The sequence below is a fragment of the Hibiscus syriacus genome, unplaced genomic scaffold (assembly GCF_006381635.1).
Source record: "Hibiscus syriacus cultivar Baekdansim isolate YM2019G1 unplaced genomic scaffold, ASM638163v2 tig00110597_pilon, whole genome shotgun sequence".
Classification (NCBI taxonomy): Eukaryota; Viridiplantae; Streptophyta; class Magnoliopsida; order Malvales; family Malvaceae; genus Hibiscus; species Hibiscus syriacus.
Window position 1 is genome coordinate 994,962 of NW_024062795.1, and position 12,912 is coordinate 1,007,873.

The following is a 12,912-nucleotide window of genomic DNA, read 5'->3' on the forward strand; positions in this document are numbered from 1 at the left end:
TTTTCAGAAACTGTTTGTCATCATTGGTGTTGTTTGACCATCCCTTTGTGGGGCCTCTATTCACATGGTTTAATAGGCAAGAAGGGAACTACCTGGCTCGTAAATTAGACAGAGTCCTAATTAACTCTCATTGGCTTGAGGACTCCCCAAACTCTTTCGTTGAATTCAAAGCTCAAGGGGTTTCGGATCACTGCCCTGCTTTGATTTAATTTTTCAAGGAAAATCAGGCTGACAGGCCTAAGCCTTTTAAGTTTTTTAACTGTTGGGCTAATCATGGGGATTTTAAGAGTATTGTTAGGGAATCTTGGCAGCTTGAAGTGATTGGCTCTCCCATGTTCTTCCTATTTGCTAAACTGAGAAGACTCAAGTTGAAGCTTAAGGAGTTCAACATGTGTTACTTTGATGATATTTCCAGAAGGGTTAAGGTAAAGAGAGACCAGCTTGAGCAAGTGCAACTTGCTAACCTCTCACAATCTAGCTGTTACATTGATAAGAAGAAGACTATCAAACAAGAGCTTCAAGACCTTGAGGTGTCTGAAGCTTCTTTTTATAAGCAGAAAGCCAAGGTACACTGGTTGAAGGAGATGATAGAAATACTAAATTCTTTCACTCTGCTGTGATGAGAAAAAGAAAGAAGAATATTGTTAGATTGCTCTATGCTGAGGATGATTCTCGGTTGGATATTTTTGAGACTATGTCTTCTGAGATGGTGAGGTTTTACACTCAATTGCTTGGTATTGAGGAAGTTGAGGTTCAAAACTGTGAAGTGGATCTTCTTAAGAGCTTGATGGGGTATGAACTGCATTGTGATGCTGCTGTTCTCCTAGTTAGGGAGGTTTCTAATGATGAAATAAAAGCTTCTCTGTTCAAGCAAGCGAATGAGAAGATCCCAGGACCCGATGGGTATACTGCATACTTTTTCAAGGTGGCCTGAGATATTGTGCAAGAGGATTTTTTAGCTACCATTAGAGAATTTTTCCAGTCTAGATCCCTCTTCCTATTTTCAATTCTACAGCCATTACCTTAGTGCCTAAGACTCCCAATGTAGGTATGGCTAGGGATTTTCGCCCTATCTCTTGTTGCTCGGTTTTTTATAAGACCATTAATGGTATTATTTTAAATCGATTGGCCTGCTTTTTTCCAGACATGATTCTACCAAATCAGTCTGTTTTCATTAAAGGGTGTAGTATTGTAGATAATATATTTTTAGCACAGGAGATTGTTAGGGGTTATTCACGCATATCTCTTTCCCCTATGTGTGCCCTTAAAATTGACTTAAGGAAGGCATTTGACTCTGTTAGTTGGGATTTTTTTATTAAAGTTCTTGCTGCCTTGGGGCTTCATGAGATGTTTAGGGATTGGATTTTTTCTTGTGTCACTGGTGCAAGGTATTATGTGGCATTTAATGGGAGTTTAGTGGGCTATTTTAAAGGGATGAGGGGAATTAGACAATGTGACCCACTGTCCCCTTATCTTTTTGTTCTTATTATGAATGTGTTGTCTCACTTGTTAAATGTTACTGCTATGGATGATCTAATTCGGTTTCATCCCAAATGCAAACGTGTTTTTTTTACTCAATTTAGTTTTGGTGATGATTTACTCATTTTCTGCCATGGTACTGAGGACTCAATTTTGGGTGTTGTTGGGGTTCTTGGGGGTCTTTTATGAGATGTTTGGATTGCAGCTGAATGCTGGAAAATCTGAACTATTTGCTTGTGGTGTGCATGAGGATGTCTTGAGCAGAGTGCAGACATCTACTAGGTTTAAGCTGGGCAAGTTTCCTGTTAGGTACCTTGGTGTGCCATTAGTCACCAGGAAACTATCTGTTAAGGACTGTCTCCCATTGATTGAAAAGATTAGAAGTAAACTGAACATGTGGTCTAAACTAAGGTTGAGCTATGGTGGCAGACTACAACTTATTCAATATGTCCTATTTAGTATTTCCAATTACTGGTGCAGGCAGTTGGTTTTGCGTAGTGAGGTCATTAGACAAGTAGAGTAGCTCTGTATGAGATTCTTCTAGAAGGGTGATAACATTCCTTCTAGGGGGCAAGAGTTAGCTGGCAGCAAATGTGTTGTTTGAAGTCTCTCTAGGTGGCATGGGTTAAAGAATATGTCATGAAGGGGGCTACTTTTTGGGAGGCTAACTATAAGCCTCGGCTCAGTTGGATTATGAGAAAACTACTTAAGTTCAGGAATGTAGATACTGATCTGTTTGGTAGTGTGGTGGACTGGAATATGGTTAAAAACAATTGGGTGTGGGAGAAAATAAGAGACAAGATGGAGAAGGTAAGGTGGGAACATCTAATCTGGTTCCCTTTGCATATCCCAATAATAATTGTTACTTGGATGGCTGTTCTAAATAGGCTCCCAACCAAGGACAGGCTCATTCATATGGGAATGAAGTTGGATGGGCGCTGTGAACTCTGTTGTGATGGGTTAGAAAGTAGAGATCATTTGTTTAATGACTGTGATTTTGTAAGAGGGATCTGGAATAAAGTCCTACAGGATTGTAGCATTCCCTGCAGGATGCTGTGTTGGAGTGATGCCTTGGCTTGGGCAGCAGCTAACTTCAAGGGGAAGTCATTGCTAGTATGTATTTTGAAGCTAGCTTGGATTAGTCTCTTGTACTTTGTCTGGGAGGAACGCAATCTTAGGCTTTTTAGAGGCTGCTCTCGGGTCCTTGATGAAGTTTTCGAAGGCATCAGGAGGATTTTTAGTGCCAAGTTGCAAGGTTGTAGCATAAACAAAGTTGAAAGGGTTAACCTTCAGCTTTGTGTGGAATTGAGCATTGGTTAACTTGTTGGTTGCTGCTAAATACTGTGGTCTATCTGATCACTCACCTGCAGATGTGTATGAAGTGCCTAAGGGGTGGTTGATTCACTGGAAGTTTGTTATTTCATTTTGTAGCTTATTGTTTTGCTTCTTCCCTTGGTTGTTTTAGTTGAGTTGATTGTGCAGGCTTGTTACTTAGGTTACTAGTAGGGGGCTGGTGATTATTTATGTTATCTAGTAGCTTGTTTCAATTGTAACATATAACTATTCTTTCTTTGGGTAATAAAATTCAAATTATCCAAAATAAATAAATAAGAGAAATCACGAAAGAAAAAGTTCAACAGATTGATGAAAGCAACCATTACCTTTTCAGATTCAATGGAAATGTTGAAAACGCAACTGTAAATCATCTTCAATAATTTTTTTTATTAATTCAGATTTAATTATTATTATTTTTGAAAGGGAAGTTTTCTATGATTTTATTAGATCAAAACACACAAAACTAAACAGGGATAGGTGTCTCATAAAAAAAACCTCTATAAACACTGTGACCTAGCAAAAAAGAATCCATACAACGACAATATGGAAAACCTAGAACACCCTGCCAATTAACCACAGAAGACCAAGCAATAGCCAAATAACCACATCCATCACACGACAAGAGAAAGGGGAATAGGTAAGCGACATCATTATTTCGGAAAGCAAGGCACCAGACTGACCAGCCAGGCGGACGAGCCAACCACTCACCAGCAGCTAAAGAGGAACACTTCAGAGCAAAACTGCAACTGCCAATAACACCCATCCAAAACGCTGCAGAAAAACAGCTTCCCCGGACCGCTGCATGCACTTTAGAAGGAACCGAGAAAACATTGCCACCCTAACAGCTTCAACAACATCCAAACACATGCTCCTACCCAAACCCAACACAAGAAGCAACGGACAGCAATACACAACTAATAAAAAGGCCTCGGCATCAAAATGAAGGAGGCGCAGCCCTGGGGACACACAGCTTCCTGAACGCCTGAAACTGCCCTGACCGAGGGAGAACGACCGACGCCACCTAGAGATGCACCAACAAAAGCAGCAGGAGTGACGCGGCCAACCCAGAGGCGAGCAGAACCCCTAGACGAGATCGAGCTGCACCAACGCTTCACGATTGGGCAGCAAGCCACATAAAGCGGGACAAAACAGAAGGAGGATATTGCACTAGAACAATAACCAAGGAACCAATACCAGCAGATTAGAAAAACATGACGCAATCCACCAGAAAACTATACAGAGCCACGAGCCCACGAGTGCAGGCAAACAACAGCAAATTAAAAGGATACACCTGCTGAAACACAACCAAACAATTAGGGGGAAATACCAGAGCATTATCTCTCGCAGCTCACCCCTTGACAACAACGAAGGTTGGGGAGTGGACAAAGTCAAACACATGCAAAAAGTGACGGCCATTTGCTCTTACACCAAAGCTGAATCTTAGCATTGCCAGGTTAAATACACGATCACTAGAAAAGCTTTTATTATTGAACAGTGCTTCATTTCGAGACAGCCACATCGTCCAGCAGAAAGCAAAAAATGCCAATCTCCACGCGGGTTTAACCGCGACCCTAATCGGCTGATTTTCCCAAGAAAGAACAAAGTATGGTGTTTCTTGGGCAAACAAGGGGGATATTCCACAGCTTGCAGAATTTTTGCCAAATTCCCCACGCAACCGAGCAGTGACAAAATAGGTGAACAACAGATTCCGCTTCTTGGTGACAACACACACAAAGGACTGAGTTTGGGATATTAACACCCCGTTTGACAAGTTCGTCAAGAGTTGGGATCCTTTGGTGGACCACTCTCCACACGAACGCCTCAACTTTTAGAGGGGCTAATTTGGGCCAGACTCTATTCCAGCATTCGCCTTAATTAGCCCCAGCATAAACCACTTTAGTAATAAAATCCTTCGGAAAGTACTGCCCGCGAGGAGAGCCAATCCATTTTAACAGATCAGCTGCTAAAATGTCTCGTCTAAGGGTGTTAATCACTCACATAAATTCATCCCAAGAAGCAACTTCCCAATCATATAGGACTCTCCAAATCTGAATATTCCACACCCATACACCATCCGAGACGAAGCCGAAATTTGCTACACAGCCGTCCTTTCTGACAACAACATTAAAGATCCTCAGGAACGCCATCCTTAGCGAAGACACCTCAGTCCAAAAATCATTCCAGAATTTGATCTTCTTTCTATCGGCTACCACCCATCTAATATTGCAAGTAAATGTGTCCTCAGTTTTGGACAGGGGTTCAGTAATGTTCTTCCAAATCCACGAGAATTTCTTCGGGTTCACTGCACCGGGAATCAGAAGTGACTGACTGGAGTCTAATTTGGCATCCATAATTTTCCTCCAAAAGCTGCCAGGTTCGATCCATATCGCCACAACCATTTGTTCAACAGGGCACGATTCTTAACTCTTAGATCCACCAGATCTAGGCCACTGGATGCCTTCGGTTTACATAGAGTGCCCCATTTGATCCAATGGATCGACCTCCTCTCACCTGAACCTCACAGAAAGTTGGTGGTTAACTTGTTTAGTTCTGACGCTACTGCGATCGACATTTGGAACAATGACAAATAATAGATCGGCAAATTGCTCAGAACAGACTTGATTAGAGTGATTCGGCCTCCGAAAGAGAGGAGTTTGCTCTTCCAACCATCCAATCTGGATTTAAATCTATCAATAATCGGCTGCCATATGTCCACCGAGTTTCTTGCTTGACCAAGCGGTAAACCGAGATACTTTGTCGGGAAATTGTCCCACCCGCACTGAATCGAAACAGCTAGCTCCGTAATACACCTCCAAGTTCATTCCAAAGAGCTTAGATTTACTCAGGTTCAGACGCAAACCAGCCGTAGACTCGAAGATCCTTAGAATTCGCTTGATGTTTTTGACCTGTTGAACCTTAGCCTCCGAAAAGACAATTAGATCGTCGACGAACTGTATGTGTGAGACACACAGTTGACTCGCACCCACCTTCACACCACTAATCAGATCCGACCGAACAAGCATAATTACTATAGGGGTAAGATTAGGAGTATATTATGGGAAGAAATGTGGACAACCATATTCCGTTGATATAATGTATAAAATTTTATATTTTTTTCTAAATCAATAAATTAATTAAATTTAATGATTGTGACTAAAATTTTTAAATCCAGGATATATCATTTTTTTGTAATAATTTAATTTATTGTTATTAATTTTAATCATTCGTTTTTAGTCATTCAATACGTAAAATTCTTAAATGTTGTATTATGTAAACATATCGTACCTCTTTCTATATATATTAACAATTATGTACATTTGAAAATACAATAAGCATGCGTCGGCAAAGAGTGTATGTTCTCAATGACTAAGAAAATTTATAAACATATGCTATCTTATAATCACTTATACTATTGAAAAATAATAATAATAATTGTAATTGTAATCAATATTAACATTAATAGATATAACTTTATACATCATTTAGTAAAATTTTATATATTGAATTTTTTATTAGGTTAAAGTGATTATAAGATAATATATGTTCAAAATTTTCTATACAAATACTATTATTAAAAAAACCTAAAGTTGTTTTTAAAATAATATTTCCTTCCTACCGATCATTCTTAAAATTATATAACATCAAATTATTAAGCGTTTTTACCCAAAAATTACTCTGATAAGTACTAATTACCTGTTAGACATCGTTTCAGAAAATATTATCGATCTAGCACTCTTTGCATAAAGGTGTGGATCATCGTTGATGTGGCGTCACATAATGAAAAGCACGGATCATCATCTGCGCCTTACCGAGCTGGCAAGGCGTAGATCATCATCCGCTGCGCCTTACCCGAGCTGCCGTCACATCAACGTAAGGCGCATATCATCATCCGCTCTTTTCTGTAATTATGACACGTGCCAGAAAGGCGCAAATCATCATCCACGCCTTTCAATTAAATGTCAATCGTTCACACTCCCCCAATTAATTACCCCATCCAGCCCAACCCATCCCTCAACCCTATAAATACCACCTCCTTTATTCATTCAAACACACCAAAATCTAAAATTCTTTCAAATCCTCTTTAATCATCTAAAAGCTTAAACCATCATAAAGCTCAAACCCGGTCAAATTCTATTTAGAAGGTAAAATATTATAATATTGTAATAAATTAATATTTTAGTATTTTATTAAATTATATTATAATAATTTTTTTTTATTTTTGCAATTCTAAAATAGAAGACATGCTGCTTCTTTTATATGGACATTATATCTCGATGTATTTTGTTGACACAATACTATTTTTAAATTATATTTTAATTTTAATTATTGTTAATATTTTATTTATTTATTTATTTTTTAGTATTAGTTTATATATTAATTTCTATAATATTTATTAAATTAGGAGAGAAATCGTATATTAGATCCCTTTATCCGTAATCTTAAGTTAGAGATATCAAGTCTTGTATGGTCGTATTTAGTCGAGGTTGGATTCAGTTACATAGCTAGATACGAAGGGCACTGTAACGTAGAATCTAACCTGATTTCTGCATTGGTCGAGCGGTGGAGACTGGAGACACACACATTTCATCTTCCGTGCGGAGAGTGCACGATTACGTTGGAGGATGTTTCCATGCACTTGGGGCTTCCGATAGATGGAGATGTGCTTTCTGGGGTGGCGCATGGTGACTGGCATTCATTGTGTCAGGAGTATCTTTGAGGTGTCCCGCCTAATTTTAATGGTGGTCGGATTCCGTTAAATTGGTTGGATGCAACATTCAAGCGTTTGAGTAGCGACGCCTCAGAGGGGGAAGTAAAAATGTATGCACGAGCATGCATACTACGGTTGATAGGAGGGTTCCTGATGTTGGACAAATCGCGCAACCAAGTTCACTGTATGTGGTTGTATCACCTCGACGATTTTCATATAGCTGGCATATTGAGTTGAGGCTCGATAGTTTTGGCATTTCTCTATAGGAAAATGTGTCAAGCAACTGACTTTAGGAAAAATGCTATCGACAGATGTCTCCTTCTACTGCAATATTGGGTATGGTATCACATACCCTTTTTATGTCTGGTTGTGAAGAACCCTTTGGTCTTCTCGCTATTATTGAGGTAATTGCAATACTGATTTTGTATATTAATAATTTTATTTAGTATATAATAAAATTTATTTCATTCAATAGGCGGTTTACTGCAAGGAAAGATCATCGGAAGTTACCGGATGACTTAGAATCAATTAGGATACTCATTGATAAAAAGGCTGGCACAAAGATATGTATATTTTTAATTATCGTTTTATTATGAGATTATTATTTTAATAAGAATTATATATATTTATTTTAGTTTGAATAGACTCCTTATTGTACTGAAGAGATAAAGATTTGCATCCCACAAGACCTATGGGGCCCATTAAATGTTTGGATGACAGTGGTCCCTCTGATCTATTATGCGATTATCGAGTGGCATCCCACTGATCGCGTGCTCCGACAATTTAGTTTTGTACAATAAATTCCGAAAGCACCTAAAAATCTCGACGATTTGTATAGTACCGATCGACACGGCAAAAAAATGGACTGGTTGCTGAAGCATTATGAGTGGGTCATGATATGGGAGGGCTGATGTAGGCGTCTTCACCATAGAGAACCCATTTATGTGGACCATTTGACGGTTGCATATGGTTATTACGAGTAGTTCAACAGGAACAGGAAACCGTTCCTACTTTTCGAGGAAGCACGAGGCGAGAGCATTCATCGACGTCGACAAAGACGTCTATCGACACAACCCCATCGTCTCCCGACTTATGGACAGAGAGCATTGCTTCTGGTTCGTCCTCAGTTGTAGTACTGAAACCTTCACAGCAGCTACCGTCTATATCGATGTATACTCCGCAACCGTTTCAGATGACTCTGTAGCCATATCAGATGCGCTACTATCGTTTTCATACCAGATGTTGCCACCGCCGCAGAGTTATATGACTCCTCTTAGAGGATATTATGGTTTTCTGTTTGCAGATCTAACTTGGGGTTTATATGTTGGTTATTTGGCGAATCCAGCTTCACCACCGATGGCTGCCGCACATACACCTCATGTTCAATTTTCTCACTCATCGATGTTAGTTTTTTCTCGGTTTTCCCAGTTTTCTATGAGCGGTGTGATAGTCAGTCATACACCTCCAGTCCTTATTTTATGGAGGTGCAACATCGCCATTTGTTCTTCATCAACAAAATGTATTTGCTCCTGATGATAATGATGATGATGATGAGAGTGAGGAGTCATAACAAGTTATACGAAGAAATCCTCCTCGAGACAGACAGCCACCGCCCTGCGGAACACATTCAAGACGTAGGCATCGATAAATTCATATATTTAATTTTTTTGTATTTAATTTTTTTATTTACAAACAATTGTAATTTTTTAATTATTTATCTTTTATTACTTAATTTATTTTGTTTATTACTTAATTCAAGCAAATGGTTTTATTATTTTGTTTATTACTTAATTCAAGCAAATGGTTTTATTATTTTGTTTATTACTTAATTCTAGCAAACGGGTTTGTTATTTAGTGAATTTTAATCCCTTGTCTTGTAACGTTTTCTTTTTTAATTAATCGAAGATGATCAAATGACATTAAATTAAAGTAAATGTAAATTAAATTACAAAAACTATTCTTTCATAAACAATAACTACATCAAGCACAACATCAACGGTTACTTGATGACAAAAAAGATGGACATTTTTTTCTACTGTATCTCGTGTTTCTACAATACCCACATCTTTTGTTTTCTCTAGATGTTTATCGAATATCATATCACAATGAATTCAAGTGGATTTTGGACGACCATAGTCCTTCAATAAGGACGGATCTGGTACAATCGAAAACCAATTCTGAACTTCATAGGTCTTTTTCATTACCTATGGGGGGAACTCAAATTTATATACCTTAAACACTTCTGATAGTAGGTATACGGGATCCACAAAATGATTATAATCCTTACGAGTATACAAGCAAGCTGCTATAACATGAGAGCATGGATACTTCAGAGCTTGAAAAAACCCACAGTCGCAACATTTGTCTCATAGATTAACTCTGAACGAGTTAGCTTGAATCCCTTGAAGTGGTAGCGGGATCTCTAGGACATGAAAAAATTCATGGGTTTTAGAGAAGCTTGTTACAGACATTTCATTTGATGCATCAATTCTTTTTTATAGATTTGTAACTAATCTAGTGTGATAGACATGACTGTTTTACATCCATGTTTGAGCTTGTCCCCCGAGTTTCGCAAAAAGCGTTCCTAAACGAAAATATGTCATTTTTACCAAATCAATTATTTGTAAATGACGTGTCCCCTTTAAGGTCGAATTGATTGCCTCAGCCAAGTTGGTCGTCATGTGTCCATATCGATATCCACCATCATATGCATTTGTCCACATTTCTTTATTGATGAGGTTGATGTAATTATATTATTCCTCGTTCTTTTCCATTTATTTGTAAATGACGTGTCCCCTTTGAGGTCGAATTGATTGCCTCAGCCAAGTTGGTCGTCATGTGTCCATATCGATATCCACCATCATATGCATTTGTCCACATTTCTTTATTGATGAGGTTGATGTAATTATATCATTCCTCGTTCTTTTCCCGCAACTCTTGAAGCATGGATTCAAATGTTTGAGGTAGTAGTTCGTAACTTGAGCATCAAATATAGAACTTACTAACTTTGTTTCCATAAAAAATGAAAATGATTGATAAAAAAAAAAAGCATTCTGACGTACCCATGCACACAAGTAATGGGCGCTCATCATTCTTCTTGAATCTTCCATGATAGTTTGCAACAATGTGTCAGATACAATACCTATGTAAGACATAGGGTGGTTACCACATTGGGCCTAAAGAATCCATTGCTGATTTAATCTCAGCTCTGCGATCTGAAATGACACAGATTTTCCCCTCGTGATAACATGTGAGCGTAATTTTAGGAGGAAAAATGACCAAGAATCTGTATTTCTCCTTAAACAAGGGCAAAAGCAACTAGAAGAATGTTGCGATTAACATCTTGGACTACAAATAGTAAAACTTGTATTTTCCATACAAGAATGTCCAGTCGATTTGGACCACGAACTTGGAGTATTTCACAGCTTTAATGCATTATGGGTAAGTCTAAAAAAACTGATAGAATTGGCATCGATCGCGAAGAACTCGATCATTGTGGTATGCATGGTAAGTTTTGAAGTCCATAAGTGTCTCATGATTCAACTGCGCACCACCTAAACCAACTTGGTAGTTCGTTGTAAGATGTATCCTATTCGCCTTGAAGTTTTTTAATGACATTATGTTATGCCTTCCATGCTTTCTTGTATGAGACGGTATACCCATACTACGATTGTATTGCTGAAATCAACACAACAATAGATATATGAGAGCTTGCTTTTACCATGTGCATGATGGCTTGACAGATCATGTCGGAGTCCAAGTTGGGATGATCCTGGTTGATCCCTCCAACACAGCATGTGTGAGGACCGTTGTATATCGTTAGTTCCCATATATTATTTATTCTCTTCCTCTTTGATACTTGAACCATCCAATTGCATCCGTTATCACGTTGGATACAGTGGCAGACATACTTTTCGATGGTAGAGCGGTCGACTCTGGACTGAACATAATTACGAATATTGTAATTCTCAATTGCCATCATCGCTTCTTCTTTGCATGAAATCTCAACTTTATACATGTGTGCTGGAGGTTCAGTGTGTACCACATTTATTGGAACTTCATCTGCATCATCATCATCATCAGAGTCTATGTTGAACTGCGGTGATTCTGGTGAACGAATAGTTCAGTCTCAGCACCATCTGCACCTGGCTCACGAAGAGGTTCTTCTGGTGGAGATGAGGGTTCATCTTCACTGTCGACATTTAGGTCGAACAAGCTGGTAGTTGGATGTCTTCCCTTTGAACTTGAAGGCATCTCGACATTGAAGTCGAATAAGCTCGTAGTTGAATGCCCCTGGAGCTTAAAGGTATCGTTTCAAATGGAAACTGCATAGATTGCTGCGTCGAGGGCATATCTATATTCAGGTCAAAGAAATTGACAGGTGAATGCCTTCCCCTTGAACTGGACGTGATGTTTCTATACAGATTGTTTATGGACCCACCTCGATACAGATCGTAAGGAGTTGCTGATGAATGTCTCACCATTAAACTTGATGGGATGACACCATGATGTGGATTTCCCATTATGACGTTAAAATCATTACACATTATTGTAGTTAGGCTGTCAACTTGATCAGCTAGTTGAGCCAGGTCATAGTGGAAGCATAATGACATACCACGAAAAACACACACTTTAATAAATTTTACATATCTATATCGGCGTCTGAATAATTATTTTAAGAATAAACCATCATTGCAACATCGTCATCGTTTGATAGTTCGAACGCTGTATAAGTTAACAGAAACACTGATGTTGGAAATCCATGCTGAAGCGATGACAGTCTTCTAGTACTTCCAACATGAACCTTCCTTGAAATCTTCGTTATAAGCTCCTCAAGAGTATGTTTCTCTTGAAGGATATTTTAACAGAATGATTTGATGCGAACACAACGCCGGTTTCATCTTCCTGAATTTCTCCATCATAGTAAACAATAGTTGAAATACTTGTCATTATGAGAGTTTGAAAGATTAATAGTCTTATATATGCAAAAATAATAGTTGAAATATACTAATTAAATAAATAATATATGAATTAAAATATTACCTAATAAAAATCTAAAAATATTAACAATAATTTAAATGGTATAATTTTATATTATTATCGTATCATAAAAAATGTCTCGACGTATGATCCCGCTTTCCAATTTTACAACCACAAAAAATAATAGAAAATAATTAGTACAATATTTTTTTTCAAATAATCATATTTAAAATAAATATAATATATTAAAAAAATTACCTTACAACAAAAGATCGAACGAACTGGTTAAGAAAATATAATAGGAATTGATGGGGGTGATGCTTACGGTTGAGGGGTCTTATTTATAGCCGAGGGAAGAGTTTAAAGGCCAGAAATTCAGAAACGATTATAAAAGGAACGGATGGTAGATC